We start from the raw sequence: 17,877 nt of genomic DNA on the forward strand, positions 1-17,877 counted from the left end.
AGCAAGGCGTGTTGGTGTGACAGGTGATGTGCGGGAGAGAGAGGTGTGGGAGAAGTGGAGTGAGGGCGTTTGTATGTGTTTGTCCTGTGCTGATGAGGCCATTGAATATCTCAGCACCGCGTCTATGAGTGATGAACCACTCTGGTGCCATTCAGCTCCTCTCTCACTGCCAGCCACGCTCGCTTTATTTCAGAAGTTGGTCTCTTCCTCTCGGCCACTGGGAAAAGAATCTCTCTTTGGAACCTAACGGCCCACAGTGCATTCTCTCCTGGGTGCTTTAAAGACCCAGTGGACGGTGTGTATTGTGGGGAACTGGCGCCAGGAAGCGCAGAGGGTCAACAACTAACGGAGCTTTATTGACAAGCTGTCTTCACTGCAGGATGCTTCTTCACTCTGGCAGTTTTCCACAAATTTGTCTTTGTACAAATGCCCTCAGTAGTTGTTTTGACCGGTGTCGACGTAACTAGAGGTTGACTCTGTGCTTGGTCTGAAGGTGAGATGTGTTCCTCAACAGTGTCTGTCGATGTCAGAGTTATGGAAAGATTTAGGTCAGGACTTTGTACCGTTGAATCTGAATTTTCAGCAGGTTCAATTTCTGGCAGATTGGTTCTCCCACCGATAGCTGGTCCACATGACTCTAGATGACATTACTTCTAGTCTGGGCAATATACGAGGCAGGTCCAGTCTGTGCAAGGATTGTAGCAGGAACCCAGTTTTCACCTGTGGAGTAATTCCTCGCCAACAATACTTGTCCTTGGTGGAAGACACAATGTTTTGCTTTACTTCTGTTGCACAATCAATAACTCCCGAAGCGAGATTGTAGGACAATTGAATGCTTTATTGAACTAGATGTTTCCCCCAGCAGCGCAGGTACAGAATGCAGCAGCTAGGGAAACACAGACTCTTATACTCTGCTTTTCTGGGCGGAACCAGCAGGCAGGCTTCACTAATGATCTTACAGCATCAGGTACCTCCAACCTAGGTACCGTAAAAGCCCTAATACCGACTACCACATTCACCCCCTGTTAAAAAAGGAGTCCGGCAGGGGTGGTGGTCTCGCGTTGTACAGTCGTGAAGGTTATGGCGGTACCCATCCGTGGTCAAGTGTTTTGCCTTTTTACATGTCGCACAAACTATTTACAGGTATTTATTTACAGATACATTTCATAATGAAGCTATTAGTTGATCGGGGGCCCTGGTCGTCCTTTGTGATCGTCACAGTCTCGGCGGTGATGCAGGCGCCGGCTCGGGCATCTGTGACGGCGGAAGCGTGGCGTCTTCAGCTTCATCACCCCTGGGTGGGACCAGCGGAAGGACCGATCCCCCTGGGAAGGAGGCAGCCGTGGGGTGCGCCAGTGGGAGGGTGGATGGGGTTGGTGAGGGGGGTGTGGGTGGGGATCCAGCGGGCGCCAGGTCCCGGAGGCAGACCGTATCCTGCCGGCTGTCGGGGTACTCCACATAGGCGTACTGAGGGTCAGCGTGAAGGAGGTGGACCCTCTCGACCAGCTGGTCCGACTTGTGCGCCCGCACATGTTTGCGGAGCAGAATGGGTCCAGGAGCTGCCACCCAGGTTGGGAGCGAGGTCCCGGAGGAGGACTTCCGAGGGAAGACAAGGAGACATTCATGAGGTGTTTCGTTGGTCGTAGTACACAGTAGCGATCGAATGAAGTGGAGTGCATCGGGGAGGACCTCCTGCCAGCGGGAGTCTGGGGATTCCTGGACCGTAGGGCCAGTAGGACGGTCTTCCAGACCGTTCCATTCTCCCTCTCCACCTGCCTGTTTCCCCGGGGGTTATAACTGGTCGTCCTGCTCGAGGCAATGCCCTTGCTGAGCAGGAATTGATGCAGCTCGTCGCTCACGAAGGAGGACCCCCTATCGCTATGGATGTAGGCGGGGAAACCGAACAGGGTAAAGATTCTGTGGAGGGCTTTAATGACGGTGGCAGCATTCATGTCGGGACAGGGGATAGCGAACAGGAACCGGGAGTACTCGTCAATCACGTTCAAGAAGTACGTGTTGCGGTCGGGAAGGGGAAGGGGCCCTTTGAAGTCCATGCTGAGGCGTTCAAAGGGGCGGGAAGCCTTCACCAGGTGCGCTTTCTCTGGCCGGTAGAAGTGTGGCTTGCACTCTGCGCAGATGTGGCAGTTCCTGGTGACGGTCCTGACTTCGATGGAGTAGGGCAGGTTGCGGGTTTTGATAAAATGGAAGAAACGAGTGACCCCCCCCCCCCCCCCGGGTGGCAGAGGCCATCGTGAAGGGTCCGGAGTCGCTCTACTTGTGCGTTGGCACATGTGCCGTGGGATAGGGCATCAGGAGGCTCGTTGATCTTCCTGGGACGATACAAGATCTTGTAGTTGTAGATGGAGAGCTCGATCCTCCACCGTAAGATCTTATCGTTCTTTATCTTGCCCCCGCTGTGCATTATCGAACATGAAAGCTACCGACCGTTGGTCAGTGAGGAGCGTGAATATCCTGCCGGCCAGGTAATGCCTCCAATGCTGCACAACTTCTACTATGGCTTGGGCCTCCTTTTCAACGGAGGAATGACGAATTTCGGAGGCATGGAGGGTGCGTGGGAAGAAGGCCACGGGCCTACCCGCCTGGTTGAGGGTGGCCGCCAGAGCTACGTCAGATGCGTCGCTCTCGACCTGGAAGGGAAGGGACTCATTGATTGCGTGCATCGTGGCCTTTGCGATGTCTGCCTTTATGCGACTGAAGGCCTGGCGGGCCTCTGCCGACGGAGGGAAAACTGTGGATTGGATTAGTGGATGGGCCTTGTCCGCATAATTGGGGACCCACTGGGCGTAATATGAGAAAAATTCCAGGCAGCGTTTCAGGGCCTTGGATCAGTGGGGGAGGGGAAACTCCGTGAGGGGTTGCATGCGTTTGGGGTCGGGCCTATGACTCCATCGTGCACTACGTAGCCAAGGATGGCTAGACGGTAGGTGCTGAATACGCATTTCTCCTTGTTATAGGTCAGGTTAAGGAGATTGGCGGTATGGAGGAATTTGTGGAGGTTGGTGTTGTGGTCCTGCTGGTCGTGGCCGCAGATGGTGACATTGTCGAGGTACGGAAACGTGGCCCGCAAACCGTACCGGTCACCCATTCGGTCCATCTCCCGTTGGAAGAACGAGACCCCATTTGTGACACCAAAGGGAACCCTTAGGAAGTGGTAGAGCCGCCCATCTGCTTTGAATGTACTTGCGGTAGTCAGGGCGAATGGGGAGCTGGTGGTAGGCGGATTTGAGGTCCTCCGTGGAAAAGACCTTGTATTGTGCAATCTGATTGACCAAATCTGATATGCGGGGGAGAGGGTACGCGTCGTGCTGCGTATACCTGTTGATGGTCTGACTGTAATCGATGATCATCCTGTGCTTCTCCCCGGTCTTTGCAACCACTACTTGAGCTCTCCAGGGGTTGTTGCTAGCCTTGATAATACCTTCCTTCAGTAACCGCTGGACCTCCGACCTGATGAAGGTCCGGTCCTGGGCACTGTACCGTCTGCTCCTGGTGGCGACGGGTTTGTAATCGGTGGTGAGGTTTGCAAACAAGGAAGGTGGGTCGACCTTGAGGGTCGAGAGGCTGCAGACAGTGAGAGGAGGTATAGGGCCGCCGAATTTAAAGGTTAAGCTCTGGAGATTACATTGGAAGTCCAATCCCAGGAGTGTGGCAGCGCAGAGGTGAGGGAGGACGTAGAGTCGGAAATTCTTAAACTCTCTTCCCTGGACTGTGAGGTTAGCTATGCAGTACCCCTTGATCTCTACAGAGTGAGACCCGGAGGCCAGGGAGATTTTCTGGTTAACTGGGTGTATAGTGAGTCAGCAGCGCCTTACTGTATTGAGGTGTATAAAACTCTCTGTGCACCCGGAGTTGATCAGGCAGGCTGTCTTGTGTCCGTTGATGAGTACAGTCGTCGTAGCGGTCGAAAGAGTTCGGGGCCGAGACTGGTCCAGTGTCACCCTGGCGAGTCGTGGCAGAAGCTGATGGATCTCCTCGGGCGGTGTGCGGTCATCCGAATCGGGGTCTTGAGACTCCAGCCAAGATGGCGGCGCCCACAGGTCGTACATGGCCGGGGGTGGGCAAGATGGCGGCGCCCATGAATCGCACGTGGTCTCCGGGGTCAAGATGGCAGCGCCCGGTGTCCGCACGTGGCTCGCGGGATCAAAGATGGCGGCACCCACAACCGCACGTGGCCTGCGAGGAGGGGAATGGCGGCGGCCCCGGTTCGCCTGTGGAGACAGCAGCGACCGCCCGGGCCTGGCATACCACCACAATATGCTCCTTCTTCCCACAGCCCTTGCAAGTTGCGGATCGGGCCGGACAGCGTTGCCGGTGGGTGCTTGGCTTACCCCCAAAAATAACATCGGGGTCCCCCGGAGTTGCCTGACAGCCGCGCGTCACAAGCTTATGGAGGGTTGGGGGATGCGTCGGAATAGGCTGCGGGTTACATAGAATTTACAGTGCAGAAGGAGGCCATTCAGCCCATCGAGTCTGCACCAGCTCTTGGAAAGAGCACCCTACCCAAGGTCAACACCTCCACCCTATCCCCATAACCCAGTAACCCCACCCAACACTAAGGGCAATTTTGGACACTAAGGGCAATTTATCCTGGCCAATCCACCTAACCTGCACATCTTTGGACTGTGGGAGGAAACCGGAGCACCTGGGACCCTGGAGCTGTGAAGCGATTGTGCTATCCACAATGCTACTGTGCTGCCGGGTTGGATCCATGCTGCCCATGGGGCTACCACGCGGTCGGGGACGTACGCTCGGGTGTTGCGGGAGGCTACGTCTAAGGAGCTTGCGAGTGCCCGTGCCTCCTTGAGACCCAGCAACGAAGGCGTCCCAGATTAAGAGTTTGGTGTGGTTGTTGGCTGAAACTTGCGGACAATCACAGTTCCTACCAAGTACCAGCAGTGCACGGTAGAATTCGTCTAGCGATTCCCCCGGAATTTGTCATCTGGTAGCTAGACGGTGTCGAGCGTAAACCTGATTTACTGGGCGAATGTAGTGTCCTTTCAACAGTGAGATTTGGAGTGGCCTATCCTACGAAGTTGAGAATGGCTCACAATTCGAGGGATTTTTATTTCAAGCCGGTGGAGGCAGCAGAGGCTTCGTGTTGGCTTAAGGACTGGGACGGATGAAAATTGGGATTTGGACTTGGTTGGTGGGGACAGGGATGGTGTTTTCCTTATGGAGGCTTTTCTATTTGATTGGGATTTTGTTTTCTATCTCTTGAATGGGGAGGTTTGTTTTAAATGGGTTCTTGGTTTTGTATTTTCTTTTTTCCTTATGGGTTTGGTTCTGTATTGTTCCTTGGTTATAAGGGTGGTGGGTTTTGGGGCATGTGGGATCGGGTTACTGAGGAGGGGAGGGGAGGAGGAGGGGGCCTCTGGTAACAAACGAAGATTGGTTAGAGAACGGGTGTGTGGTGTGTTGGTGCCTGGTCGAGCAGGTTTCGATGGACCTGGGAGGTATGAATGGTGGGGGGAGGGGATCGCTACTGAGTGAGGTGTTTGCAAGAGCAGTGGATGGGGGGCTCTGGGATGATGGGGATCAATGGTAACAAAAGGACGGTGCAGGTCTGGCCAGATGGGCAGGGCCCAGGGTAATGGTGATGGCGGAGAGGAGGGGCGGGTGTGGATTGGGGGGGGGGGGGGGGGGGGGGGGGGTGGTGAGAGAACCCCAGTCACAATGGTGACATGAAACATGAGGGGATTAGGAGAACAGGTGAAGAGAGTGAGAGTTTTTGCGCAGTTGAAGAGCTTAAAAGCTGATGTGGCGATGCTGCAGGAGACCCATCTGAGGGTGAAGGATCAGGTGAGGCTTAGGAAGGGTTGGGTGAATCAGGTGCTTCATTCGGGGGTTCAATAATAGAGCTCGGGGAGTGGCAATATCAGTGGGAAAGAGGGTGAGGTTTCTGATGGAGAAGCTGGTGGCTGGTCAGGGGAGCAGGTACATGTTAGTGTTGGGTATGTTGGACGGGAGGTTGGTGATGCTGACAAGCATATATGGTCCCAATTGGGATGATGCGGGGTTTGTGAAGAGAGCGTGGGTGCTATCTGGATACCCATGAGTTGATAGTAGGGGGAGAGGGGGGGGATTGGAACATAGTGCTGGAACCAAGGGTGTACAGGTCCCAGCCTCGCTCACTGACCCAGTTTGGTGGGGGGGGGAGGGGGGGGGGTGGGGGCTAAGGTGTTGTCTGGGCTCATGATGGGGGGGGGGGAGAGAACTCATGAAAGAATTGAAAGAATTTACACCCAAGGGATTGGGAGGATTCATTTTTCTCCCCAGTGCACAAGTTATTTTCAAGGATTGAATTTTTCGTGGGGGGGAAAGGCACTGCTGGCTGGGGTTAAGAGGTCGGAGAACTCGGCAATTGTGACCTCGGATCACGCCCCGCATTGGATGGATGTGGTTTTGGAGAAGGAGGCAGCCCAGAAGCTGGGATGGAGGATGGATGTGGGGTTGTTGGCGGATCGGAGCTTCTGTGACAAGATAGAGAAGGTGATTGAGGAGTAGATGGCCTGGGGTTGTGCAGGGCTTCAAACATTTAACTTCACTAGCTTTGTGGGGAGGGTGAAGGCTGAATTGCTGAGGTGGGATAGTCTCCCTCTGTCATTGGCAGGCTGGGTGCAGGCAGTAAAGACCTGTTCTTGTTTCAGTGCCTGCCGGTGTTTTTGCCCAAGGAATTTATTTAGAGGGGTGGGCAGGCTGGTATCCTGGTTTGTTTGGGCAGGGAAGGTGGCTAGGATTAGGAAGGTGATACTGCAGAGGGGATGGCAGGTGTGGGGAGGTGAGGCCTCCCAAATTTGTTGTATTATTATTGGGCGGCAAATGCAAAGAAGCCTCAGGTTTGGAGCGGTGGGGGGGTGCTATGTGGATGAGGATGGAGGCAGGCTCTTGCCGGGGGTCTGGGTTGCAGGCATGGTAACAGCGCCGCTCCCGGTGACCCCAGGGAAGTGTTCAATGAGTCTGGTGGTGGTGGCCACGCTGAAGATCTGGAGGCAGTTTTGGCAGCATTTTAGGTTAGCAGCTGGGTCGGGTGGGATGCCGATTAGGGGCAATCATGGGTTTAAGCCGGGGAAGATGGATGCAAGGTTCTTGTGATGGGAAGAGAGTGGGATCACGGAAATAAAGTATTGCTTTCTGGGATAGCAATTTGCGGGTTTGGCGGACTGAGCTAGAAAATTGAGCTGGTGCGGGGCGATAGCTTTAGATAAGTGCAGGTGCCGGACTTTGTGAGGAAACATTTTGGAGGAGGATGGGGTGTCCATGGAGGGATTTAAAGCGAAGTGGGAGGAAGAGTTGGGAGCGGCGCTGGAAGAGGATTTGTGGTGTAAGGTACTGTGGGGGGTAAACGCCTCAACTTCATGCGCGAGGCTGGGGCTGACACAGCTGAAGGTAGTATAAACGGTGCACCTTGCAAAGTCTAGGATAAGCCGGCTGTTCGAGGGGGCGGAGGATATCTGTGAGCGAGGTGGGAGGGGTCCTGCTAACCATGTGCATATATTTTGGACCTGCCCGATGCTGGAAATGTTTTAAAGGACGGTATTCAGCACCATTTCGGGGTTTTTACATGTGGATGTGGAGCCCAGTACCCTAGAACAGTGTTTGTCAAACTTTTTTTCCGGGGACCCAATTTAACCAACCGGCCAAACTTCGTGATCCACCATTTTCGCTTACCTTTAATGCCTGCTTGGTCCTCACGATCTCACTTGTGTTGTCATTCAATGTTACATTTCTGTATGGGTTGTTCATCAGAGGTCCTGGAGCTCACACCAGCACTGCTTTGTCCTGTTCAGAACATAGAACATTACAGCGCAGTACAGGCCCTTCGGCCCTCGATGGGCCACTCACTCCAGCAGGTTTAGTTCTGAGATGCTGGCCTGCTTGTGTCTTTCGCCCTCTCTTTTTCTTATTACAAAATGATCCATTTTAAATTTTTCAGTCCTGTTGCTCGTTTGCTGCTGACAAAATGGAGGAATTGCTATTGCGCCCAGAGCACGTGACATCAGTGTTCGAGGCACGTGACCTGCTTCCTGCCTCACTTCAGGCAGGGAGACTGATTGGATTAAAAACAAATCTTCTCCTGAGTCATGGCGCTGACGTCAGGAGGAGGGGGTGCTTCTCGTTGGGTTCCGGGCATGCGCACTGATGAGCGGGCATGCATGTGCAGAGTGCGCGCATTCTGAAAGGCGGTCGCAGCCGGCATTCTGAAAGGCAGTCGTAGCCGGCATTTTTAAAAGCTGGCTGCTGCGGCCGTTGCACATTAATTCTCACAATCAGCAATACCACGATCTCTAGGGCAGCACGGTGGTGCAGTGGTAGCACTGCAGCCTCACGGCGCCGAGGTCCCAGGTTCGATCCCGGCTCTGGGTCACTGTCCGTGTGGAGTTTGCACATTCTCCCCGTGTTCGTGTGGGTTTCGCCCCCACAATCCAAAGATGTGCAGGGTAGGTGGATTGAACACGCTAAATTGCCCCTTAATTGGAAAAAATGAATTGGGTACTCTAAATTTATTTTAAAAAAGCAATGTCACGATGGATACCTCTGCAATCCTCCTGACACCCACCCACGCCCCACAAACTGGTTGCGACCCTGACTTTGAAAATGACTGCCCTAGAAGCCATATTTGGGGTTTCGGACCGGCCGGAGCTGCAGGTGGGCAGGGGGCAGATATTTTAATCTTCGCCTGGCTGATTTCCCAAAGGCGGGTCAAGTTGAGGTGGAGGTCAGCTTCTCCACCCTGTGCCACAACGTGGCAGGGAGACCTGCTGGAATTCATGACCCTGGAAAAGGTGAAGTTTGACGTGTGAAGGAGGTTTGTTCATCATGCACTTTTGGAAGTTGGTTACCGTTGACTGTTGAGGGAGGGGGGTTTGGGGAGGCTGGGTGTTTTTCGAGGGTTTTGTATTGTAAAATTGTTGAAAATTTGTTGAATAAAAAAACTTTTAAAATAAAGTAAACGGACGATAATCCATCAATCAACAACAGTGTGAACTTTCTTCCCAACAGAAATTGGTGGAATCTCGTTACTGTAAAGATAATCCCAAAGGCTTGCCTTTCACGTTGTATGTAATTGCTTCCAGCTTTTCTCAATGCTTGAGACATAAAGGCCATGGGTCTTTCCTGACTGGGTGGCACGATGTGGGATAGCATCATTCCTGCACTATAAGGAGAAGTGTCACAGGCCAGCTGTAGGGGTAGGGTAGGATTGAAATGTGTAAGTACTTCAGATTTGAGCAATGCTTCTTTGGCTTTCGCAAGAGCATTATCCCATTGATCTGACCATTTCTACTGCTTGTTCTGGCACAACAGGTTAAGCAATGGCTTTAAACTGGTTGCCAAATTTGAAACAGATCCTCCGTAGCAGTTCAACAATCCTCAGAAGGATCGCGACTGGTTTACATTCTAAGGTGCCTCTGTGAGAGCATTTGACCTTTTTAAGGAGATTTGCGAAAACCCGTGGCATCTATCACATGTCTCAAATACTCGACGGGAGTCCCTCTTTTAAATAGTGAGTCTTAAACAGTCTGGTGCGTGCTGCGATCGTGCATGCCCACTCCCAACGAAAGCTGGTTGATCACGACCATGCATAGGTTTTACTAAACCGTGATAAATCTGCCCCACAGACAATTGAGCTCCCAATCTCCTGTCAACAACCCGAGACTTCCCCCAAAACCCCAATGTGAACAGGTCCATCAGATAAAATTCTGCCCAATGCTATGTTGCAAGCTGTGGAAGCTAATGTCAGAACTGGCTTCCTTCTCAGCCTTCATATGTGTCATTGTTTTTTTGCCATATCTTGTTGTGGTCTGTTCTTTTCAGCCCTGCTATCATGAGAGGTTGATGGCTTGTTAGCTCTAATCAGGCACTTACTCCTCTTGTTACTTGCAGTCTGTTCATCTGGGTATTGTCGAAGATTGGTAGCTGCTCCATCTCATCATGGGTGTTCTGGGCTGTCGGACAAGCATGTTGGCCTACTTCACCTTTCTAATATACAAAATAGCTGAGTAAACATACCGAGGCTTTCTTGGCTAACTACTTACAACGGAAATAGGAAATTCATCACTAAACACGTTAAATTATCAAAAGTATTTAATCAGAGACCTGATATAGGCTTCACACCCAAATAATGAATTGATCATTGCAGCTTCTTCAGTGTTTCCAATAATTCCTGTTTGTATTTCAGATTTTCACATTTGCAGTTTTTTTTACTCCTTTAAAAATAAAAGCATTATTTTTTGTACTGTGAAGAAGTCCACCTTTAAGTTGAAAACGTCAATTATATTTCTCAATATACAATATAAAAACCTGCTGCAAATCTGAAATAAAACTGGAAAATGTCAGAAATACTCAGCAGGCCTCGGCAGCGTCTGTGGAGAGAGAAACCTTTCTTCATTTTTTTGGTCAGTAACCTTCCATCATTCAACAGCTGTATTGGTGCATTTCGTCGTACAGTTATTTGAACTCTTAAATGTATTCGCTTTTCCCATCAAATTGTACATGGTGTGGACTAATTGAGAAATTAGTATAATTTAAATATAACCACAAGGTGGCGATGTCAGCACATGATTTGAAACTACCCGGGCAAGCAGTCAGATACCTTGTTGAAAGCTTTGATATCAATGTCATTGTTGACCATGCCTGATCTTGTGTGGTAGAACACCGCCGATTTCATGTTCAGCAACCCACGCGACAAAGTGTCTTTTTTAAAAACTATTTTATCCATTTTTGTTGTCATAGATAATCATCGTGCTCTTAATTTAATCAGAATTTCATCATTTTCACAGAGAGTCAGATTTCAAAATGTCTCTGCAGCCACTGCTAAAATTAACAAAAGTGGTGAAGTGAGCTTGATGGGCTGAATGGCCCATTCATGTCCCTGTATTTTCTTCTCTCTGTTCAGGTTCACATACATGAAGAACAGTAACTTGGGCAAGATGTCAAAGGATAAATCAGTGCTTTCATGGAGTAGGCAATCTGGGTGTTGGGGCCTCCGCACCTCAGCAGGAGGACTCCTATTCCACTAGTCCCAGAGGAGATTGACTGGGTCATTCCCATGAGTCTCGTGGGGGCCACAACACTGAGGTTACAAATGGTCTGATTCAGCTACCTGGGAGAACAGTGGGTTTGGTGGGACTGCAGCGGCTTATTTATTTGCAGGGAATTTCTGGCTGTCCAGCACTGGAGGTTGGACAAGCAGAAAGAAAAATCCGAGACAGTGGAGGGGACAAAAGAGATGGTGCTGTGAATATTATCAGTGTGTATGAGGAAGCTGACACCATGTTTTCGGTTGATGTTGCTGAGGTATGGATGTGAATTGGGAGTGGGTCCTTGGGGGACTGGGGAGGTACTAGTGCAGGAGTGGAAAGAGCCTCTGATTCTCTGGAGCCCCACCCAACTGGAAGCAGGGGAGATATTGGAGGGGGTTAGTGCAGTCAGTCGCGACAAAGGCTGCTGATAGGTTAAGGAGGACAAAGAGGGACAGCTTGGCTTTGTCCCAATCACAATAGGGTGTCATTTGTGACTTCGATAAGGGCCATTACAGTGCTGTGACTGGGATAGAGACCTGAGTGGAGGGCTTTAAGTATGGAGTTTCAGGAAAGATGGGCACAGATTTGGGAACAACATGTTTAAAGATGTTGGAGGGGAAAGGGTGGTAGGAGACGTGGTGATAGGATAGAGAGGATGAGTTTTTTTTGTGACGGAGGGGGAAATGACACAGATTTGAAAGCCTGGGGACGAATCCATGAAATTCTAATCAAACAAATGGTACAAACATGAACTACAATTACGATGTGGGGCCAACCAATTAACGCTCCTAAATGGCTGCAGGGCAGCCAGTTTCAGCAGTGTGTGTTCACCTTTCACTTGGTGGCAGGATGGGACAACCAGAAAATTCTGTCCTATGCCTCTATGAAGCTCAGGATCCCAAATACCTTATTCATTCCTTTATTATCCTGTGCTATCTTCAGAAATATGTGCACAAATAGTCCCAAATATGACTCCTCTTTCATCCCCTTCGAAATTGTGCCATTTAGCAAAGTCAGAATGGATTTATGAAGGGGAAATCATACTTGACAAATTGATTGGAATTCTTTGAAGATTTAACTAATAGAGTTGACCAGGGAGAACCGGTGGACATGGTTTATTTAGACTTTCAGAAGGCTTTCGACAAGGTCTCACAAAGCAGATTACGATGTAAACTTAAAGCACATGGGATTGCGGGTAATGTCTTGAGGGGCTGGTTTAGCACACTGGGCTAAATAGCTGACTTTTAAAGCAGACCAAGGCAGGCCAGCAGCATGGTTCAATTCCCGTACCAGCCTCCCCGAATAGGCGCCAGAACGTGGCGACTAGGGGCTTTTCACAGTAACTTCATTTGAAGCCTACTTGTGACAATAAGCGATTTTCATTTTTCATTCATTCATGTGCATATTTAAGGTTTTAATTGCTTATTGTTCAATGTTTGAGTTCAAAAAGGAGAGACAGAAATATCGTGAGCCTGATGAGAGGGCAGGACAGATCTAAGTTGTACATTCATGTTCATTAAAAGGTGAGATTATCTAAAGCTTAAGTAAGAATTAGGGTAGGTTTTGGTCTATTTTCTGACACCTGTAGAAACCTATTTGTATAATATGTTATCATAAATTATATAACAGCCCAGCACAGAAGAAGGCCATTCGGCCAATCAAATCTGCATTGGTTCTTTCGAATAGCAATTTGTTAGTCCCAGTAATCCTTTCCCCATATCACTGCAATTCTTTTTCCTTCAAGTATTCATCCAATTCTCTTTTGAAGGTGACTAGGGTATCCACCACCCAATTAGGCAGAGCTTTCCAAATCCCAAACACTCTTTGCAAACAAACGTTTTCCACGTGCTCCAAGCCGTTCTTTTGCCAGACAACTTAAATCCTCTGGGGTTATCAACTCTTCAACCATTAGAAACCATTTCTCATAATGGTTAGCACTGCTTCCGCATGGAGCCGAGGACCCAGGTTCGATCCTGGCCCCGGGTCACTGTCCGTGTGGAGTTTGCACATTCTCCCCGTGTCTACATGGGTCTCACCCCCACAACCCAAAAAGATATGCAGGGTAGGTGAATTGGCCATGCTAAATTGCCCCTTAATTGGAAAATAGAATCGGGTACTCTGAATATATATATAAAAAAGAAACCATTTCTCTTTATTTGTTCTGTATGATTTAAATATATTAATCAAATCTCCTCTTAGCTCTCTCTGCTCGAAGCAGAACAACCCCAGCTTCTTCAATCTATCCATATATCTGTCATCCCTAATCCTTGAAACCATTCTCAGAAATCTTGTCTATACCCTCACCAAATCCTTCCCATTCGGTTTAAACTGTGCTGCCCAGAATTGGACACAATGGGAGTGATTCTCCAGAAAGATTTCTAAATGTGGTAGCGAGCGGGAACTGCTGCATGCTTCCCGGCCCTCAGCCCAGCGAGGCCGGCAACGCTATTCAACGTTAATTGGTCCCCTTAACAAGGCCCCACAGGTGTCACGTCGCAAAACGAAGGCTCACCAGCCGATTTGCTGGGTCTGCGCCCGCCTGCCTACCGCTAACAAGGTCGAACAGCACTTAGTTAGTTAGGGGGTGAGAGGGAGGGTGGTGGGGGGGGCACCATAGGGAGAGTGGTGCATTGTTGGACCCCCGTGACACATTAACACCCCTTGACCACAAGCAGTCTGACGCCTCTGTCACTTTCTTCAGCAATGCAGGCCAGCATCCAAGCCCTTAGCCCATCTCTCGTGGCATCCCCCCCCCCCCCCCCCCCCCGGGGCACACCGCGTGGAGGTGATGGGTGTTAGCGAGCACTCAGCAGACAGGCAGGAGTCAGATATGGCATAGATTGAGGAGCACCAGCGCTCAGCTCTCTGCGGGTTATCATCACCCCCTGCTCTCAACAGTGACCTGCTGACAGTGACGCAGTTCCAGCACCCTGCAGTGATGTGACACATACCCCGGGAGGGTCAGAAACAGGGGGTGTGGGTGGGTAACTAGCAGTAACGAACCAGGCCATATCCTATGTGACTGGGGCCAGTATCAGGGCCTCCCTGTCTCTCCGAGCTTGCCAGACACTCGCCGCTATTACCTGTCCTGCAGCCTCTGGCTGGGCCTCCAGTTCCTCCCCAGGATTGTCCTCCAGCGAATTGGAGAATTGCTCGCAATATTCCAGTTAAGACTGAGATTAGTCTACCTCAGAGGTTAGTCATACCTTCCAGGATTTTGTACTCCATGGGATGAATTTTACACCCAACAGGTTTGCAGGGAGTGGGGGGGGGGGGGGGGGTAGGGGTGTTGAGGGGCTATAATATTGTCCGATTGTCTCCCCACCATCCATCCGCCCTGACTGGACATCAATTGCATGGTGTGATGGGTAAGCACTAGGCCAACCTACTTGCCCCAGTTGAGGCCCTTAACTGGGCAATTAATGACTGGGCTCCATTTTACAGGCTGGCGGGAGGGGTTCAGGAGCATGGGGGACTATCCAGAAAATCACCCTGCTCAGCACCAGTCAGGAAGTGGAGGTCACGCCTCCTTCAGTGGCCTCCTTTGTAGTTGCTTGTAGTTCTCCTCCTGACCACTGCCGCTGCTGGCAGTGCTGCGACTGCAGAGCTGCCGGCCAATCAGATTGGGCAGCAACTCTCTGAGGCAGGACTTCCTGCTGAGTGAGGGGCGGAGGTCACATCTCCAACCAATTAACACTCCTAAATGGCTGCAGGGCAGACAGTTTCAGCAGTGTGTGTTCCCCTTTCACTTGGTGGCAGGATGGGACAACCAGAAAATCCTGCCCTGTGCCTCAATGAAGCTCAGGATCCCAAATACCTTATTAATTCCTTTATTATCCTGTGCTATCTTCAGAAATATGTGCATAAATAGTCCCAAATCTGACTCCTCTTTCATCCCCTTCGAAATTGTGCCATTTAGCAACGTCAGAATGGATTTATGAAGAGGAAATCATACTTGACAAATTGATTCGGATTCTTTGAAGATTTAACTAGTAGAGTTGATCAGGGGGACCCAGTGGATGTGGTTTATTTAGACTTTCAGAAGGCTTTCGACAAGGTCTCACAAAGCAGATTACGATGTAAAGTTAAAGCACATGGGATTGCGGGTAATGTCTTGAGGTGGATAGAAAGCTGATTAGGCGACAGGAAGAAAAATTTGGAATAAATGGATCTTTTTCGAATTGGCAGGCAGTGACTAGTGGGATACCGCAGGGATCTGTGCTAGGACCCCAACTCTTCACATTATACATTAATGAATTGGACGAGGGAACTAAATGTAGTATTTCCAAATTTGCAGATGATACAAAGGTGGGTGGGAGGGTGAGCTGTGAGGAGGATGCAGAGATGCTTCAGCGGGATTTGGACAGGCTGAGTGAGTGGGCATATGCATGGCAGATGCAGGATAATGTGGATAAATGTGAGGCTATCCATTTTGGTCGCAAAATAGAAGGCAGATTATTATTTGAATGGGTATAAATTGAGAGAGGTGGATACTCAGCGAGACTTTGGTGTCCTCCTACATCAGTCGCTGAAGGTAAGCGCGCAGATACAGCAGACAGTAAAGAAGGCAAATGGTATGTTGGCCTTCATAGCAAGACAAATTGAGTATAGGAATGAGGTTGTTTTACTACAATTGTTAAAAGCATTGGTGAGACCACACCTGGAGAATTGTGTGCAGATTTGATCCTTATCTGAGGAAGGATGTTCTTGCTGTGGAGGGAGTGCAGCGAAGGTTTACCAGGCTGATTCCTGGGATGGCAAGACTGTCATATGAGGAGACACTTAAGTCAGTTAGGATTATATTCATTGGATTTTAAAAGAGTGAGGGAGGGGATCTCATAGAAACTTACAACATTCTAACAGGATTAGACTGGGTAGATTCAGAAAGAATGTTCCTGATGGTGGGTGAAGTGCAGAAGTAGGAGTCACAGTTTGAGGATAAGGGGCAAATCTTTTAGGACTGAGGTGAGAAGAAATATCTTCACCCAGAGAGTGGTGAATCTGTGAAATTGACAACCACAAAAAGTAGTTGGGGCGAAAACATTGTGTAATTTCAAGAAGGAATTAGATATAGCTCTTGGGGCTAAAGGGATCAAGGGATTATGGGGGGGAAGGCGGGGTCAGTGTATCGAACTTGATGATCAGCCATGATCATAATGAATGGCGGAGCAGGATCGAAGGGCCAAATGGCCTCCTCCTGCTTCTATTTTCTATGTATGTTTCTATGTATATCCTCTCCATATTCTTCCTATCAAAATATAGCACCTCACACCTCTGTGCTGAATTTCATCTGCCATTAGGGGCCTCACGGTAGCATGGTGGTTAGCATCAATGCTTCACAGCTCCAGGGTCCCAGGTTCGATTCCCGGCTGGGTCACTGTCTGTGTGGAGTCTGCACGTCCTCCCCGTGTGTGCGTGGGTTTCCTCCGGGTGCTCCGGTTTCCTCCCACAGTCCAAAGATGTGCGGGTTAGGTGGATTGGCCATGTTAAATTGCCCGTAGTGTAAGGTTAATGGGAGGATTGTTGGGTTACGGGTATACGGGTTACGTGGGTTTAAGTAGGGTGATCATTGCTCGGCACAACATCGAGGGCCGAAGGGCCTGTTCTGTGCTGTACTGTTCTATGTTCTATGTGTCCACCCAGCCCACCAGCCTGTTTATTATCCTCTTGAAGTTCATTACTGTTTTCCTCACTGTTACCAAGTTTCTTGCCATATGCAAGTTTTGAAATTGCGTCTTCTATGCCAAAATCCAAGTCAGTAATGTGTATCAAAACCAGCAATGATCCGAGTACTCAACCTTGTGGAACATCACTACAGTCCGAGAAACAGCTACTCTCTGTTTTCTATCCCTGAGCAAACGCTGTATCCTTGCTGCTACTGTCCCTTTTATTTACGGTTCTCAGAGTTCACCCACCAGAAATGTTGAACTAAAAGCAAACAGATGCTGGAAATCTGAAATAACTATGGAAAATGCTGGAAAAACACAGCAGGTCTGGCAGCACCTGTGAAAAGAGAAACAGAGCTAACGTTTCGTACCTGTACAGCTCTGCCAATCAATGTGAAATTGGCTGGCCTGTAAGTGTCAGCTTTTCCTCTTCCACTTTGAACTCCCATTAACACATCTACTGTCTCCGAGATCCCGGATAATCCTGCCAAGCTCCACCCCCTTGTGTGACCACGTCATCACTTGTCACGTGATGACCCGGTCTCCATCCTCCCCATTTATTTTGGACCCCCGGTGATGTGAGACGTAACAGTGTACACATAGAACTATACAACAAAGTATGTGCAAACAGAAAAATACCACTTCGGCACTTACTGTTAGTGCATGGTTAATTGTGTGTCCACTGTGTGTATCCTCCAATTATTTTGGACCACGATCTCAACTCAGGAGAATTCAAAAATTGTGGTCAGCATTTCCTTAATTCTGCCCTTTCTTCCCTCCTAGCCAGACCGAGTTACTTCTTTGCTTTAGGCACTGCCTACCACCCAGTACTCGTGTTTGTTGTGATCACTTAAAATTTGACGTTCTTGCGTTTGTCCTGATACGTCCAGGACTAAAAGCTTCTCCAACATGACTCTCCTTTCAAAAATACCCTCTTGTTATTTATTTCTATCTCACCCATTATTCTGGCAACCTCCTCATTGGCCAGTGCTTTGGCAAGATGCTCTTCCGGGACAAACACTGATGTAATGTATTCATTTGGTATCACAGCAGTCTGCCTCTAACAATTGATGCCTGCTTGAATCAACCTCCTACAAATAGCAATGTGACGATGACAAGATGATCTATTTTTGTCATGTTGATTGAGGGATGAATACTGGCCACGACAC

Source organism: Scyliorhinus canicula, chromosome 2 (genome assembly GCF_902713615.1).
Source record: "Scyliorhinus canicula chromosome 2, sScyCan1.1, whole genome shotgun sequence".
In the NCBI taxonomy this organism is placed as follows: domain Eukaryota; kingdom Metazoa; phylum Chordata; class Chondrichthyes; order Carcharhiniformes; family Scyliorhinidae; genus Scyliorhinus; species Scyliorhinus canicula.